The sequence below is a fragment of the Mobula hypostoma genome, chromosome 11 (genome assembly GCF_963921235.1).
Source record: "Mobula hypostoma chromosome 11, sMobHyp1.1, whole genome shotgun sequence".
NCBI classification, from domain to species: Eukaryota; Metazoa; Chordata; class Chondrichthyes; order Myliobatiformes; family Myliobatidae; genus Mobula; species Mobula hypostoma.
The window spans coordinates 60,369,147-60,387,213 of NC_086107.1; the positions used below are offsets into that span (position 1 = coordinate 60,369,147).

The 18,067-nt window shown below is 40.9% G+C and overlaps 1 protein-coding gene across 2 annotated transcripts in view; it reads right to left on the reverse strand.

Annotated features, from left to right (window-relative positions):
• slc25a22a (solute carrier family 25 member 22a) overlaps nt 1–17,131 on the reverse strand; it is a 169,752-nt gene extending 152,621 nt beyond the window's left edge. The window contains exon 1 of one of the 2 annotated variants that reach the window (XM_063062156.1): nt 16,995–17,131. The gene's annotated coding sequence lies outside the window, so the exon portion shown is untranslated. The remainder of the gene's footprint in view (nt 1–16,994) is intronic. The other variant, XM_063062157.1, reaches the window with a different exon arrangement.
• Between the last annotated feature and the right edge of the window lie 936 nt (nt 17,132–18,067).

Genomic DNA, 18,067 nt, shown 5'->3' on the forward strand with positions numbered 1-18,067 from the left:
ACAAAATGTATTGTGGTCGACTGCGGATTTCTGCTGTATTCATGGCTCTGGACTGGACTATTTTCTTTTGCATAGCAGTATCTTACTGATACCTTGCTATCTTGTATGTGCTATATTTTTATTCTCTCCCTCTCCCAGTGTAGAGTCTCCTCCTGTTTCAAATTATCCACCATTGTCCCTGTACCAAAAAAGACCAAGGTAACATACCTGAACGACTGGCGTCCTGTCGGACTCACCTCAATAATAAGCAAATGCTTTGAGAGGCTGGTCAAGGATTAGATCTGCAGCTTGCTACCACCCAAACTGGACCACCTACAATTCGCCTACTGACACAACCAATCGACAGATGACACAATAGCCACTGCTCTACATACTGTCCTTACATATTTGGAGAAGAAGGATGCTTATGTGAGAATGTTGTTCTTGGACTACAGTTCAGTATTCAACACCATAATTCCATCCAGGCTTGACAGAAAGCTCAGAGACATTAGCCTTCACTCTGCCTTGTGCAGCTGGATCCTGGACTTCCTGTCAGATAACCGGGAGCTGGTAAGAGTGGGCTGCCTCACCTCCACCCCTCTGACTCTCAACACAGGAGCCCCTCAGGGCTGTGTACTAAGTCCCCTCCCTTACTCCCTGAATACCCATGACTATATTGCCACTCACAGCTCTAATCTGCTAATTAAATTTGCTGACAACACTACACTGATTGGCCTAATCTCAAACAATAATGAAGTGGAAAAGTCATATCTCTGACACAGTGGTGTCAAGAAAGCAACCTCTCCCTCAATGTCACAAAAATAAAGGAGCTGGTTGTGGATTACAGGAGTAATGGAGAAGAGACATCAATGGATCTGGGGGATGAGAGGGTAAACAGCTTTAAATTCCTCTGCATCCACATCACCGAGGACTTCACGTGGTCTGTACACACCAGCTGTGTGGTGAAAAAGGCACAACAGCACGTCTTTCACCTCAGACGGTTGAAGAAGTTTGATATGGGCCCCCAAATCCTAAGAACTTTCTACAGGATCACAATTGAGAGCATCCTGACTGGCTGCATCACAGCCTGGTATGGGAATTGTACCTCCCTTAATCGCAGGACTCTGCAGAGAGTGATACAGATAGCCCAGCACGTTTGTAGTTGTGAACTTCCCAAGATTCTGGACATTGAGAAAGACAGGTGTGTAAAAAGGGCCCGTAGGATCATTGGGGACCTGAGTCACCCCAACCACAATCTAATCCAGCTGCTACCATCCGGGAAAAGGTCCGGCAGCATAAAAGCCAAGACCAACAAGCTCCGGGACAGCTTCTTCCACCAGCCCATCAGGCTGATGAACTCACGCAGATTTGAGTGTATTTCTATGTTACATTGACTGTTCTATTTAGTGTAAATTACTATGATTGCACATTTAGATGGAAACGTAACATAAAGATCTTTACTCATATATGTGAAGGACGTAAGAAATAAAGTCAATTCAATTCAGTGTGCTTTGTGCTGTGTGACTGTTGGTACTGTGTTTTTCACCTTGGCCCCGGAGTCACGCTGTCTCATTTGGCTGTGTTCATGTGTGATTGAATGATAATTAAGCTTGAATCAAAGTGTTCGGATTCAGTGGCAGGGAAGGAAAAAAGAATGATAAAGTTGGACAGTTGGTGCAATCATTAAATCAGAGCTTTTAAATCAATGCTTATAATTAGAATAATTGATTCAGGATAGGAGACAGGAGAATGAACAAATAACGAAACAAATTCTCTAAGTGGAACACAGCAACATTTGGAAATCTCTAGCATGAAAAGAGAGCAACACTGGTTTCACTGTTTTTACTAGAATTCTATATTTGGATGACATATTATTTCTTACATTGCCCAAGTTTTATCTGAAGCTTAGTCTGCTAAACACTGGAGAGAAGTGTGGCAAGATTCTCAAGGATTGATACCTCTGAACTGTTATACTGATTTACTGCAGCCTATTCTAAAACTGGTTTACTAAAGGGCAGGGCACTGCTTCCACAGTCACCATTCATGTAAATCAGCAACACATTAATGCATGTCATGTCAGCCACTAGGAATTATTAATCCCAGTTTGCTGAGTCAGCAGAGGGCACCCGACTCTCCACAAAAGCACTTCAAAGGGAAATGCCTTCAAAAGAAGAGGAAAATATTGCATCAATAGATGTGGCAGGAGCGAGTCTTGATTGGTAGTGAAGGAGCAGGTGTAGCACTTGTCCCACTTGCAGAAATAAGGGCCTGCAGGGAGATCAGTGGGGAGGAATAAATGGACAAGGGAGTCACAGAGAGAGAGATACCTACAGAAAGCTGGGGGTGGGGAAAGAGGAAAAGATGTGCACCCTGACTCAAAGGGGATTGTCTACCCATAAGACATAAGAACAGAATTAGGCCATTAAGCCCATCAAGTCTGCTTCACCATTCGATTATGGGTGACTCATTTTCACCACTCCAGCCCCATTCTTCTGCCTTATCCCCATAACCTTTGATACCCTTACAAATGAGGAACATATCGACTTGTTCCAAATTGTCAACTATTTATTCACGTCCACAGATTCTACCCGGCTTGCTGAAATCCGCCAGCATTTTTTTGTGCACTGCTCAAGATCCCAGCATCTCCAGAATAACCTCTGTTTAAACATGTTTTATTGCCTGGGCTGGGTATGGGCGCGTCAAGCCAGCACAGTACGATATCCTCTCCAGGTCAGGATGAACTGCTCAGTACGCATTTTTTTTATAGAATTGATGAACGGATGTGCATGATGTTCTATTTACGCCGAAGGTCAGTCAGATAAGTAAGAAATTATTATTCAGATTTGGCTCAGATTCTAACCTTACACCGAAAAGGTTATAATTCTTAATTGACTCCTCTGATGATAACCCATCTTTCCTGGGTTATTTTTCACTACTAATTACTACAAGATCTGTTCCAAGAGTAAACACTATGCACAAAAATGCAAACAAAGCTCTAATTTGAACCTAGCTTTTCATTTGCCACGAATATATGAATCGTAAGCTGCATCCAAATTGGTATCACGCACAAAATGCTGGAGGAACTTAGCAGGTCAGGAAGTACCTATGGAAGCAAATAAAACGCCGACATTTCAGGCCGAGACCCCCTGCTGAGTTCCACCAGCATTTTGGATTTCTAGCGTCTGCAGATTTTCTCACTTTTGCCAAATTGGTGTGCTCACTCAATCCCAAGCTACCAATTTAGCACCAGTTTATTCCGGTAACAAAGCAGTATAGAATATTTCAGAAGAAACACTCTTTCATGACACCTCTGGTCTTACCCCAGTTTTAACTGTTAGCTTGCCATGATGACAAAGCAAGAGATGCACCTGCTTTCCTTGGGGGAGAAAACTCTGTACTGACTTCATGAAGACCTTGGTTAAACTCAAAAATTGTTACTGTGGTCATGGACTGAGCAGGTGGGTTCCCATTGCTTCACAGCACCTACAATTGCCTCCATCTTTTAAATCCATTGCTTTCACTTTCTGAACTTTAGCTTAAATATCTTGCAAATAGTCTTTGCTTTTATTTTTTCTACCAAGGTGCATGATCATACACTTCCCAACACAGTATTCCACCTGCTTCTTCTTTGCCCAGTCTCTTATCGTCCTTATGTAGCCTCTCTACTTCCTCCAAACTACCTGCCCCTCCCACCTATCTTCTTATCATCTGCAAATTTTGCAACAAAGACATTGATTCCACCATCCAAATCATCGACATACAACGTAAAAAGAATCGGCCCCAACACAAACCCCTGAGGAACACCACTAGTCACTGGCAACCAACCAGAAAAGGCTTCGTTTATTCCCACTCTTTGCTTCCTGCCAATCAGCCACTGCTTTATCCATGCTAGTATCTTTCCAGCAATTCCATGGGCTCTTAACTTGTTAAGCAGCCTCATGTGTGGCACCTAGACAAAAAGCCTTCTGAAAATCCAAGTACATATCCACCAACTCTCCTTTATCCATTCTGCTTGTTATTTCCTCAAAGAATTCCAATAGAATTCGAACATAGAAATCTACAGCACATTACAGGCCATTTGGTCCACAATGTTGTGTCAACCATCTAACTTACTCTAGAAACTGTCGAGAATTTCCCTACCACGTAGCCCTCTATTTTGCCAAGCTTCATGTACCCATCTAAAAGTCTCTTTAAAGACCCTATTGTATCCACCTCTACTGCTGAAACTAGCAGAACATTCCATGCACCCACCACTCTGTGTGTGAAAATCTACCTCTGACATTCCCCCTGTACCTACTTCCAAGCACTATGCCCCCTCATGTTAGCCATTTCAGCCCTGGGAAAAAGCCTCTGACTAATCACATGCTCAATGCTTCTCATCATCTTATACACCTCTCTCAGGTTACCTCTCATCCTCCATCGCTCCCAGGAGAAAAGGCCATTCACTCAAGCTATTCTCATAAGGCACACTCTCCAATCCAGGCAACATACTTACAAGTCTCCTTTGCACCCTCTCTATAGTATCCACATCCTTCCTGTAGTGAGGTGACCAGAAATGAACACAGTATTCCATGTGTCAGGCAATATTTTCCCTTAGAGTAATCACGCTGACTGGTCTTTTTTTTCAGGTGCCTCCAAGTACACTGAGACTTCAACCTTAATAATCGACCCCAACAACTTCCCAACCACTGAGGTCAGACTAACTGGCCTTTCTTCCTCCTTGAAGAGTGGAGTGACATTTGCAATTTTCCATTTCTCCAGTTCCATTCCAAAATCAACTGATTCTTGAAAGATCACTGGTAATGCCTCTACGATCTCTTCAGCCAGTTCCTTCAGTACCCTGGTGTGTATACAGGTGACTTATCTACCTTCGGACCTTTCAGTCTCCCTAGTCGTGCCAACTTCACACACTTCTGTCCCCCGACACTCTCGAATTTCTGGCAGACTAAAAGTGTCTTGCACGGTGAAGAGTGATGCCAAATACTTATTCAGCTTGTTTGCCATTTCCTTGTCCCCTGTTACTACCTCTCCAGAATAATTTTCCAGCAGTCTATTATCTACTCTTGCCTCTCTTTTATACATTATATTTCTGAAAAAACCTTTGATATCCTCTTCGATATTATTGGCTAGCTTACCTTTGTATTCCATCTTTACCTTCTTTATGACTTTTTCAGTCGCCTGTTGTGTTTTTTTTAAAGCTTCCCAATCCATTAACTTCCCACTAATTTTTTGCGACATTATATGCTCTCTCTTTGGCTTTTATGTTGTCTTTGACTTTCCTTGTCAGCCACGTTTAAAGTCACACTGCCTTCAGAATACTTCTTCCTCTTTGGGATGTTTACATATCCTGTGCCTTCTGAATTGCTCCCTAAAATACCAGCCATTGCTGCTCTGCTGTCATCCCTGCTAGTGTTCCTTTCCAATCAATTTTGGCCAGCTCCTCTCTCATGCCTCTGTAATTCTCTTTACTCCATTGTAATATTGATACATCTAACTTTAGTTTCTCCTTCTCAAATTGCAGGGTGAATACTATCATATTATGATCACTTTCCCCAAAGGGTTCCTTTACCTTAAGATCCTTAGTCAATTCCAGTTCGTTGCAAAACACCCAATCCAGTATAGCGAATCCCCTAGTGGGCTCAACAGTTAACTGCTCTAAAAAGTCATCTTATAGGCATTCTAGAAATTCAACTCTCTTGAGATCCAGCAATATGATTTTCCCGATCGACCTGCATATTGATATCCCCCAGAACTATCATATTATTACCTTTTTGACATGTATTTTCTATTTCCTGAAGTAATTTGTAGACTACATCTTTACTACTATTTGGGGATCATTATATAACTCTTATTAGGGAGTTTTTACCCTTGCAGTTCATTAGCTCCACCCACAATTCAACACCTTCCGATCCAACATCACCTCATTCTAAAGATTTGATTTCATTTTATACCAAGAGTCATGGCACCCTCTCTGCCTGCCCTTTTGATATAAAATGTATCATTGAACAATAAGCTTCCAGCTATAATCTTCTTTAAGTCACGATTCAGTGATCCCTACAATATCATACATTACTAATTTGTAAGTGTGCTACAAGTTAATTCACTCATTCCACATACAGTGTGCATTCAAATGTAACACCTTGTGTCTTGTACTCACCCGTTTCAATTTTGTCCACCTTTTACATTGCAACTTATCCTGTTGGCTGCAATTTCACCCCATCATCAGCCTCTCCTTGCTAGCAGTCTCTTTACACATTGCCTCTATTTGTAAATCAACTACCTCATCCTCAGCACTATCACTCCCAACCCCTACCAAATTATGTTAAACCCTCCGGAACAACTCTGGCAAACCTTCCCAAAAGGATATTGATCCCCCACGGGTTCAGGAGTAACCTGTCCCTCTTGTACAGGTCACAACTTCCCCAGAAGAGATCCACAATGTTCCATAAATCTGAACTCCTGTCCCCTGCACTAATTCCTCAGCCACGCATTCACCTGCCAAGTTACCCTATTCTTACCCTCACTGGTGCATGGCAAGGGCAGCAATCTAGAGATTACTACCCTGGTGGTTATGTTTTTCCATTCTCTACCTAGCACCCTAAAATCTCTCTTCAGGACCTCCTCACCTTTCCTACCTATGTCATTGGTGCCAAGACCTCTGGCTGCTCACCCTCCAAAATGCTGTGGAATTGATCAGAGACACCCCTGATCCTGGTACATGGGAGGCAACATACCTCTCGGGTGCCTCTATCGGGACTGCAGGATCTCACCTTTGTTCTGACTGTGGAATCTCCTATCACCGCTCTTCACCTCTCTTCTCCTCTGAGCCACAGCACCAGACTCAGTGCCAGATACCCTGGTCACTGCAAGCACACCAAATGGATCTGAGCAATGGATCTATGTAAATGTAAACAGAGCTCAAAGTACTACATGCAGACTATACACAGTGATCTTTTCCCCCATTCAAACCCGTTTCTGACTGCAATTTTGCTCAGTTGTGGAACATCTTCCTCTAGCAAAAAATAATGCAAAATAGGGAAAGCTAGACATCAGGAAACCTGCAGATGCTGTAAATTCAGGTAACACACATAAAAATTCTCTTCTGATCAATGTTTATTCAATTCTGCATTTATCATCTTTAACTATGAAGAGAAGCTTAATGCCACCAAAACATCAACAACGAATACACAGTTGTGTTTTGTGCAAATCTTGTTCATGTGTTCTCCAAGATGTTTCTCCATGCTAACAACATTACCAAGCATCTAAGCGTTACATCTATGACCTTAATACTTTAAGGCTGAGATCAAATTCAATTGCTCCATTTATTCTATGCAGAACAGTAAAACAAATCTCCACCGCTTCTAGAGTCACCTCTCACTGAACCTACACAATACAGGAATGTTTAATTATATGTGTGATTCATGGCAGAGAATTTCCATGGATTTTAAAACTTTAGGTGAAAATTGAATGTTTCAAGTAGCTGAACAAAGGGAAATTTTATCAGTACAAAGTGTACTGTGATGAATCAAAGGCCAGTTTATAAAATGATTACCCGGCAATATGAAGATTCTGATTCAAGCACATTTGAATCTGATATCATTGCAGTGATAACAACACATTGAACTCACACTGAAACCGATTACACTGCCTCATTCATAAAATCCATATCATACGGTAATTAAATGTAGATTATCAAGTGATAACACGGAACTGATTGCCACATTTGACAAAGCTTGCATTTTTCATTGCCGAGCAACACACACAAAGTGAATCAGAATCAGGTTTAATATCACCGGCAGATATCATGAAATTTGTCATCTTGGCAGCACCAGTTCAATGCAATACATAATAATAGAAAAAAAGTATAGTTATACAGTTAAATTAAGTAAGTAGTGCAAAAATAGAAATAAAAACTGGAGGGACTCAGCAGGTCAGGCAGCATCCATGGAAATAAACAAGCAGCATTTCAGGCCAAGGCCCTTCATCTCCAATGCTGGTTGCCATAGAACTAACTGAAATCTAAAAGCCGCACACAAGAATAAGGTAAACAGACCATTTCAGTAACATACTAGCAATATAACAAATCATCTTCATTTCCCAATCTGTCCCTGGGATAGAAACTTCCACTCCGTGGTTTTGGATTTTGAGGTAGCTAAATTTAGGCAATAGGTGGCAGAGTAGAGATACGTCTCTACCAAAGGAGATGGAAGGCACTCCTTCCTCCTTGCCTGAAGGTCACACTCGGGCAAGGTGTAGTATCTGTTTAGTCCCCTGATCAGGGTCATGTAAAGCCATGGAAACAGGTGGTGGATGGTCAGAGGAGCAGCTGGTGCTTATCGCAGGTGCTGGTTATGCCACCGCTGACACCAGGCAGGTAATTTCTGTAGCGTATCAATAATGGCTGGGGTCATCTATCCTGTAAAGACACTGCCCAGAAGAAGGCACTTCTGTAGAAAAATTGGCCCAGAACAATCATGGCCAAGAACATGATTGCCCACGTCACATGACACAGCACATAATGAATGAAAATGAAGGCAAAGTGGGAACAACAAGCTCCTTCAGGGATGGAACAGGATACAGCTGATGGTGCAAGTGGATGGAGAGATGGTGTATTCTTCTGCTGCTTGTGTGGGATTTCTGTGTACTTTAGAAACAAGGATTAAGGTTCTCTGCACCATCCTGAATGCTCCACCTTTCACTTTGTGTGGTTAAGGCCCAAACATTTTCGAGAGTCAATTAAGCCATTGCACCTCTTCAAGGAGGCTTTTAGGACTTCCCCATGTATTATTCCTCTGTCTCTTTCAGCGTCAAAGCCTGGCAAAGGGTGTACAAGTACGTGAATGGCACTGTCTATTCAGCAAGCTTATCAATTGCTTTGGAGTCTCAATGAGGGAATGTTGGCATGGGTGAAGAGCATCAGTCACAAATGCACAATCTCACTGTCCACGTTCAAGAAGAAGAAGAGGGACCTCAGAACACAATAGTAGGAACACCTAAGAAAGGAAGCAGCTGTGCATGCCTTCCCTGCTCCACCTACCACAAGAAAAAAATCATCACCTGGGCTCTTCTCAACAGCTTCTTCCTAGTGGCTGAAGAACTGCTTCCTGAAACATGGTGTAGATTCTGCCCATCTAGGAGGTCTAGTGGACAGAATCTTCAACATGTGAAACACCGAGAAAAATATTTCATCCATTATAGACGGTCTTTTTGTTTAAATCTCAGCAAAACTTTCGATTCCATCAAGCAGGAGGAATTGTGGAACACCCTTCTCAAATTCCACTACCCACAGGAATTCATTTTCATTTTATGCTTGTTCCGTAACAGCATGAAAGCCCTGATACAAAATGATGGGTCTACTTCAGGGCTAAACTCCGTGATGACTTATGTTGAACACTGCATCATTGATTTTACACTTCTCTAGATCTTTCCCACCCCAGTCTGGCACCTCACCTACACACTTCTGCAAGAACGGAACCAGGACTAAGGAGGAACCCCTCAGCCTGCAGCAACTACACTCCAGAATAAAGGTCACTGAAATATTAGCAGTCTGTAGGCAATACTTGCATTGTCACATGCTCAGAGACTGACCTCTCAAGTATCACCTGCTTGTTCACTAGACGCATGCACCAGGTTGGTGTATGCACATGACATCAGTCAAGCAAAGATCCTCGAGCAATCAGCACCACTTGATCCACCTATATTAAAAGGTATTAAAGGTTCTAAGCAAGGCTTTAGAAAGCAGAGACCTAGTCCCATACCTCAGGAGTCACCTCTTGAAGAAAGCAGACTTTGGTGAATTGTGTCATAACCTTCAATGCACAGTCTTGGTCAACTCAGGAAAAGGCCACTGGAAAATCGGGACTCATGGTATATCAAGTAGTGCTGATCCCTGCACTTTTACATAATTCGGAGACTTGCATTACCTGCTGCAGGCACCTCAAGGTGCTGAAACGTATCAATAATTTCTCAGCAATCAGAAATAAGCTTTAAAGTCTAAATGGTCAAATGCACAAGTACACATGGTAAGTAATCTGAGGACCAAGCTATAATGACCAAAATGCTTGGCTTCATTCTTCATTGGTGTTGATTTCAGACAAAGTAGATCATGAGCTGCCTCAGGTAAGGTGGAGAACTGACATGGATTCTGCTGAGGGGCGTTCATGTGAATGGAGAGAATGCAGAGCATAAAACCAGTTTAGTTGTGTAGATCCCATAAGATGATCAGTGCCTTCAGAAAGGAGGAGAGAAAACAAAGTAGTAATAACTACCACAAAATCAGTAACTAGAGCTCGAACTTTAGATGGGTTCCCTAGCAACTCTAAAATACTTGAAACTTTGCCCTCATGGCTTAATATGGATTTTGAACCCTTAGATTAGATTATGAATTTGTAAAAATTCCTTCTTGGCAGTTAACACTCTCTCCCCTTTGTCAGAAGCAATAAAGGATATAATGTCATGATGAAGAGTGAATTCAATGTCACACTCAAAATCAAATCATTTCAAAAAGTAAAATGCGAGCTTTCTTTATTTAATTATGGCACTTGGACTAGTTATATCATGATGTATAAAACTACCATCAAGCAGCTGAGAAAAACTGGAAAGACTCCTGATATTTGTTAATATTGGCCTTATCCTTTATTGGATAAAAGAATGACATTTTTACGTGGTTTCATGTTTTACTTTCTTTTTAAATTATAAACATCAGCTCCATATAACGGCAGAATTGCAGTTACAGCATTTTTCAACATCTATTTAAAGCAGTGCAATTAATGTACTGCACATCATTGAACATGGAGCAGAACAGTTTGGCACAGAAACACCCCTTCAGCTTACGATCTCAGTGCCAACTATGCTGTCAATTTAAACTCATCTCATCTACCTGTACTTGGTCAATATACCTCAGTTCTCTGCCTGTTCGCGTGCCAGTCTAAATGCCACTTATATGTTGACATTACAGAACTTTATTTACAAATGTCCGAACTGGGAAAACAGACCACATTCAAATGGAAATCAATTAGAAATGACGATACCGCAAGGGCCGAGGGGGGAAAAATAAACTAAAATCAGAACTAGCATTTTTAAAGTAGTGAGGGGGCAGTAGACTGTGGGATTTGGGGGTCAGTTCATTGTTCTTTTTTCCCCTACGACTCACAGAATGAAGTAAGCAATTTATCTAGCTGATTAAGCTCTCAGACCAGCACTGGTTAACACCAGGTTGTCCTGGCATTTCACAGGCATTGACATCATCTGGTACATCTGTGACTTGGAAATCGTGACTCAGGTTGGAAAATGGCCCACTGAATTTTCAAAGGGACGCAAAGCAACTCTGAAAATGGTTATTTTCGGGCTTCACAATGGAAGAGTGAAATTGATTTTCAGTTGCATAATTCAGAAATAAAATATTATGCAACTGAGTTTCTGCCCCTGTGACTACACAAGCAGCACAACTCCAGATATCCTACAGCAAGTGACACGACTCCATGTTTCCAAACAGTATTTCACCATCTATTTAACCAATAATACTTGACCAATCTCCACTTATCTTGAAGAGTGCAGTTCCAGCAATAGTCAGACTACTCACCACCACCCAGGACAAATCAGAATCAGGCTGGCGTATGTCATGAAAGTTGTTGTCTTTGTGGCAGCAGTAGAATGCAACACATAATGTGAAAAAATGTGAATTACAGTAAGTATGTACCTATTAAATAGTTAAATAAGTAGTGCAAAAACAGAAATAAAAAACCAGTCAGGTAGTGTTACTGGCTTCAATGTCCATTCAGAAATCATCTGGCAGGGAGGAAGAAGCTGTTCCTGAAAAGTTGAGTATTGAGTGCAGCTGCTATATTTTACTCTATCCACTGCAGTAAACATTCACTCCATCTATCACTGACATACCACCAGTTTAAACCAGCTACAAGATGCACCACAACAATCCAACAAGATTTGACAGCACTGTCAACCTCACAACCCTACCAGAGAGGAGAAAAAGGGATTACTGCCCTCTTGGCTCTCAGTCCACATCCCCAGTGCCCACCTCTCCCTCACTGGCCATTACATAAAAACTATTAAGAATTTGATTTGCGATGCACAGTGAAATAAAATAGGAACTGCAAATTTAAAGCAGCAACAAATAATTGCAAAAATATTCAAATCTAATTAAACTTACAAATAAAATCATTTCTTTATTTAATCACAGCCTGGCATGGAAACACCAATGCCCTTAAATAGAAAATCCTACAAAAAATAGTAGGTACAGCCCAGTCCATCACGGGTAAAGCCCTCCACATCATTGAGCACTTCCACATGGAGCACTGTCATGGGAAAGCATTATCCATCATCAGCAGCAGCCCTCTCGCTCCACCACCCAGGTCATGCTGCTGACATGAGCAAGGTGGTACAAGAGCCACAGGACGCACACCACCAGGTTCAGGAACGTTATTACTCTTCAATTACTCCTTTAACCAGAGGGGACAGTATCACTCAACCACACTTTCCCCATCATTGAAATGTTTGCACAAGCTATGGTCTCACTTTCAAGGACTCTTCATTCATGGCTTTGATACATATTGCTTATTTATTTATTATTACTTCTTTCTTTTTGTATTTGCAGTTTGTTGAGTTTTGCACATTGGTTGTCCACTCAGTGCAGTCTTTCATTGATCCTATTATGGTTAAATGACTTACTGAGCCTGCCTGAAAGAAACTCAATCTCAGGGTTGTATGAAATCTCAAATCTCATATTTCAAATCTCTTACTAGCTCTTCCTTCCGTTAGTCCTGACGAAGGGTCTCGGCCGGAAACGTCGACTGTACCTCTTTCTAGAGATGCTGCCTGGCCTGCTGCGTTCACCAGCAACATTGATGTGTGTTGCTCAGGGTTGTATATGGTGATGTACGTGTAGTTTGATAATAAATTTACTTTGAACTTTGGCATTAATTCTTTCCCTTCCAACTCAGGGAGACTCGGAAATTGGAAAAGATTATGATGGCAATGTTGCTCTTAAATAGGGCTATCTTGGACAGAAATGTGGAGATGACTGATTTGACTTTGGTAAGATTCACATAATTTCTTTGCAATGAAGATTCACTTCATTAAACTTTGTGAATAATTCTGACAAATAATTAATATCATACCTAATATTCTTTTTTTGTAATATAATTTTTATTGAATTTTCAAAAAGAATACATGAAAAAATAGAATCTACCCTCCCCTCTCCCCTTAACACTCCCCCCCCATATATAGTCCTACCTAAAAGAAAGAAAAAGAAAAAGAAAAAAAAAAGAAAAGAACCGCCTGGGTATTGGAAGGTTTCCACATGTTCCATGGGATTCAAAATAAATTTGGTATAATTATTCGTTACTTTCCCCAAGTGACCAAAGTCTTTATCGGAGCACTTAAATATGCCATCCTGTCTTTTGTAAATAAGGGCGCCAAATATTCAAAAATGTTACATATTTATCTCTTAAATTATAAGTAATTTTTTCGAGTGGAATAGAACTAGCCATTTCATTATTCCAACGATCCATACTTAAATATGAATCAGATTTCCAAGTAACTGCTCTAGTCTTCTTAGCTACTGCCAATGCAATTTTTATAAATTCTTTCTGATATTTATTCAATTTAAGTTTCGGTTTTATCCCTTCAATATCACCTAATAAAAATAATACAGGGTTATGTGGAAGTTGAGTTGCAGTAATTTGTTCCAATAAGATTCTTAAATTTATCCAAAAGGGTTGAATTTTAAAACAAGACCAAGTAGAATGTAAAAAAGTACCAATTTCTTGATTACACCGAAAACATTTATCAGATAGATTTGAATTTAATCTATTTATTTTTTGCGGTGTAATATATAATTGGTGTAAAAAATTATATTGTACTAATCTAAGTCGAACATTTATTGTATTTGTCATACTGTCAAGACAAAGTCTTGACCAATTTGTTTCATCAATAATAATATTCAGATCTGTTTCCCATTTTTGCTTTGACTTATGGGTTCCTTGTTTAATTGTCTGTTCTTGAATCAAATTATACATACAAGTAATAAATTTTTTAATTTTCCTTTTTTGAATTAAAATTTCAATTTCATTAGGTTTTGGCAAATATCTAATATTCTTGAGTTGATTATTGAATTAAGCATTCAAGTCTTCAAAGAATCTTATCACGGTTTCAAAAAGAGAATAAAATCATCTCAGTCAGTTTCCTTTTGAGAGCCATATGATTTCTGTGTGCAATAGCAAGTATTCAAACTGTGCATCATTCTCAATACAAATCTCTTGAAACAGTCAAAAACTGAGAGCATGAGACTTGTTTTATTCACCATTGTGATAATGACATTAAGTGATTTGTGCAGCCGATCATTTGGTTTTTTTGTGACAAGATGCTGTCTGTGAATTACACAATGAATGGTAAATATGTTAGGTACTGCTTTTTTCAAGAAAGTAATATCCCCACCGTGATGTCCGGTCATCGATGGTGCCCCATCTGCTAAACAAGCAAGAATGTTGGTGAGGTGAATCTCCTCTTTAAAAAAAAAATTGCTCAACAGTCCAATATACTGACCACCCCCACCCGTATCTGTTTCTAGTCTCCTTGCAAATAACAACTCATGAACTGTGCTTTCATGTTTTATGAAGCGAACATAACCAAGAAGCAAAGATTCATTGCCCATCAAAAATTACTCATCCAACTGCTGAGCAAATTCTGTTGTCCTAAGTATGTTGCACGATGTGTCATCCACATTGCCAAACATGTCATCTATTTGTCTTCCTACAGAGTTGTCTTTCAGAACTTCCATACTCCTGGCAGAATCAGTTCCTTTCCAATTTAATGGGGTTTTCCAGATTTAACAATGAAATGTATGAAGCATGCAAGCCATCACTGTTTTGTTGTGAAGTACTAAGAAACATGCCTTGAAGTGTTTTCCAGTTTTGAAAATTTTCATGGTGACCAAAAATAAACCAAGTTCTTGGCTTGCTTTATCAGAGTGTATTCTCTTCAAATGTTAGAGGAGCCTTCAAACGCGGTTAAGACCATTCCAAAGGGCAGATTCTGAACTTTACCCTATTGAACGCCACAGTCTAATTCACAGGAATTGCATCACTGTGGGAATTGTACTAGCTAATACAGTAGTGAACAGCAGTAATGTGTACACTGTGCCCAGAAATAACATTATTTCTTCAGTCCAGACTTCTCATGATGTGCCTTACACAGAAGTGTCATATTGCTCAAAGCATGTTATAGTTGCTGAAAAGCAAAGTCTAACAGGACAGTGGGTTAGCAAGCGATGAGGTGATTATGCAATCATTGTAATCAATTACAAGGCACTGACGATCAAATGCTTAGGATCAGTAATTCAACTAAGCCTGGAATCCCTCAGCTGCCCCCCTTATCTTTATCACCCTCCCCTTACAAATTCCCAACATCCCTGGGGGGATGATATCGCCACTTTGGGAACCACTGTTTGAAACAATGGAACTCTACTGAACGGCACTTGGAGGACATTCGTAAGGATGAAAGCAAAGCACCACCACATTCTCAGGGGCAATTAGCAATGATCATTAAATAATGCTCTTGCTCATAATGCTTACAACATGTAAATGGTCATCAGTGGAGTAAAAATTAAATTAGTACAGATGTTAACTGAGTATGCAATTAAGAGTCAATCACATTGGTGGAGCTCGAGTTAGGATATGGCATAGGCCAAACCACAAAAGGGTTTTTGCATCAGTCAAGAAGTTTCATAATTGATTTTACTAACATTTACTTTTAATATAATCTTCTAATTTAATTATTAGAAATTTCCCATCTGTCATATGATTCAGAAACATGTCTTAATCATACATCCTGGATATCACCTTAACCATTGATTTAAAGCCTTTAAGATACAAACCTCTCCCACAATATTTATTTTAGCTCCTCACTAAAGCTATGCTATTCAACGTGTCTAGAGCACCCCATCACACAAGTTCCAAGCACAAAGGAGACATCCCCCAGTTTATACCTTTCATTTGAAAGTCTTCACTGAACTTACTGTTTCATATACTGAGTTGAACAAAATTTAAAGATCTGCAAGAAAAAGTGTTTTTTCACGATCCTATTTTATTTCATCATCATTGGATTCCTATTATAATTGCAAAAATAGGACATTTTCAACCATCAAAAGTGGAATTACAACCTACAACAGGAACTTTCACAAACGCCCCCTACTCCCTTTCAATTCCATACGCACATTCCCTTTATCCACCAAAGCCACAGGACTGTATAAACGTGGCTCCTAATGTTAATAGACACTCATTTGAGGATGGGGAGGAGAGAGGAAGGCGGATCTAAAAAGATGCCTGCCAAACTGAAATCTAAATCGAAATTAAGAAGAGCCGTAATGCTTTATGCGGCGTAATCTCTTAAACAGCCGTGCTCTTAACATAAACCAGGCGCACTTTCCCCCCTGTGTTTTTCCCCCTTCAGTACAGTTTAGGGCAGCCATTGCAATGCTCCAGTCATTCATTACCAACTCGGTTTGTATGACTTGAAAAAATTCAACGGCTGCAGACTACAAGGGAGAAAACGGGGCTTCAACAGATTGACACGTTCGCTATGGAATAACGTACACCGACACACTCACTCGCTCTCCCTTCAGTTTTGCAAATTTGCAACCCAAAAAATCCCTTTCTAGGAGTGAGCCGATGGGAAGTGGCGATGTGTATTCTGTTGGATGAAACGCTACACAGAAAACATGCGAAGAAAGTGCACGTTTACGGTAGGTACACTCCGCATTGCAACACCAGGTCTAACACGAAGAGTTAAGTTACTGATTACTTAAATCCATAAAGCCTCGCCGTTCCAATTCTGCCGCTCTTCACTTCCTTTCTTTCTTTGCAAATGTAACTGGATTCATAAAACCGCTAGGTGAGTGCAAGGTGCAAGAACGACAACGAAAAAGCCCGCTCCCTTGACCCTAATTTCATTAAGACCCGATGATGTTCTGAACCACTGCGGCGCGCTAGTTGCCTCCTTACCTCACCTCGCTCCTTTGCCGAGTCTCACCCCACCTCTCCAGCAAGAATCATATGTTGTATATCCCTCCCTCTCTCAAACATACACACACACACACAGGATTACTATGGCTGCTTGCGACGTCCGCACACACACACACACGAGTAGCCGGGAGCGCGCGCGTAGAGCGCTGCTGTTGAAGGCGGAGGCGCGCAAACGCAAGCGAAGTGGGTGGGTAGGTTCTGGTGCGCCGTGTGCGCGCAGAGAGGTTGTTAGGGATGAGGTGGCTGCGGGTAGAATGGTGAGGGGGTCGATGAGTCCGGTCGGAGCGCGCTCTCGCCTCCCCACGACAGAACGCATGCGAGTGCGGGGGGCTGCTAGCGGAACGCGCGCCTCACGGGCGAGCAAATGAACGCCTGAGACAATATCAGGTAGGGGGCAGGCATTCGCTCCTCTTTAAATCAGATTTTCAAGGCTCATCCTCGCACCGTAAAACTAAAGCGAGCGACGTGCGCATCCGTGCCGCTCTTTCTATTGCCGTTCCGGCGCCGGATGGGTGCGAAATAGTTTGAAGAAATGGTCAGGGAACTGTTTCTTGTACTGGATCTGGGATAATTTGGGCAATGTATTAAATCGTGCTTGGAAATTTCAGATCACGTAATCTGCTTCATGTCCAAGAGTCAGTTTTATTCGTTATCATCCAACCCCAGAATAGGTTGAAAATATTCACCATTGGCTGTCTCTGCATCAATTCACATTGGGCAAAACAATTGTAAAAGTTCGAAAAATTATTGTATCATAAATCCAATTACTAATTGCCTCCCTATTACAACGGCGACTAATGACAAAGAAAACCAGTATGCCTTCTGGGCATAATGTAACATTTTGTGAATAGTCACATAGTTGCTGAAGTTAGTAAAAAGTGGACACATTTTTATCTAGCAAAGGCGTGTGAATCCCAGCTGAACACAAAGTTATGTGTGGATACCTTTTTTAAAGTGCAGAAACTGGTGAGGTTAACTCAGTTCCTCCATCCAAATGGAGTTGAAGTTTTCCATGAATTTATTCTGAAGTCCATGCCCTTTATTATCATTCT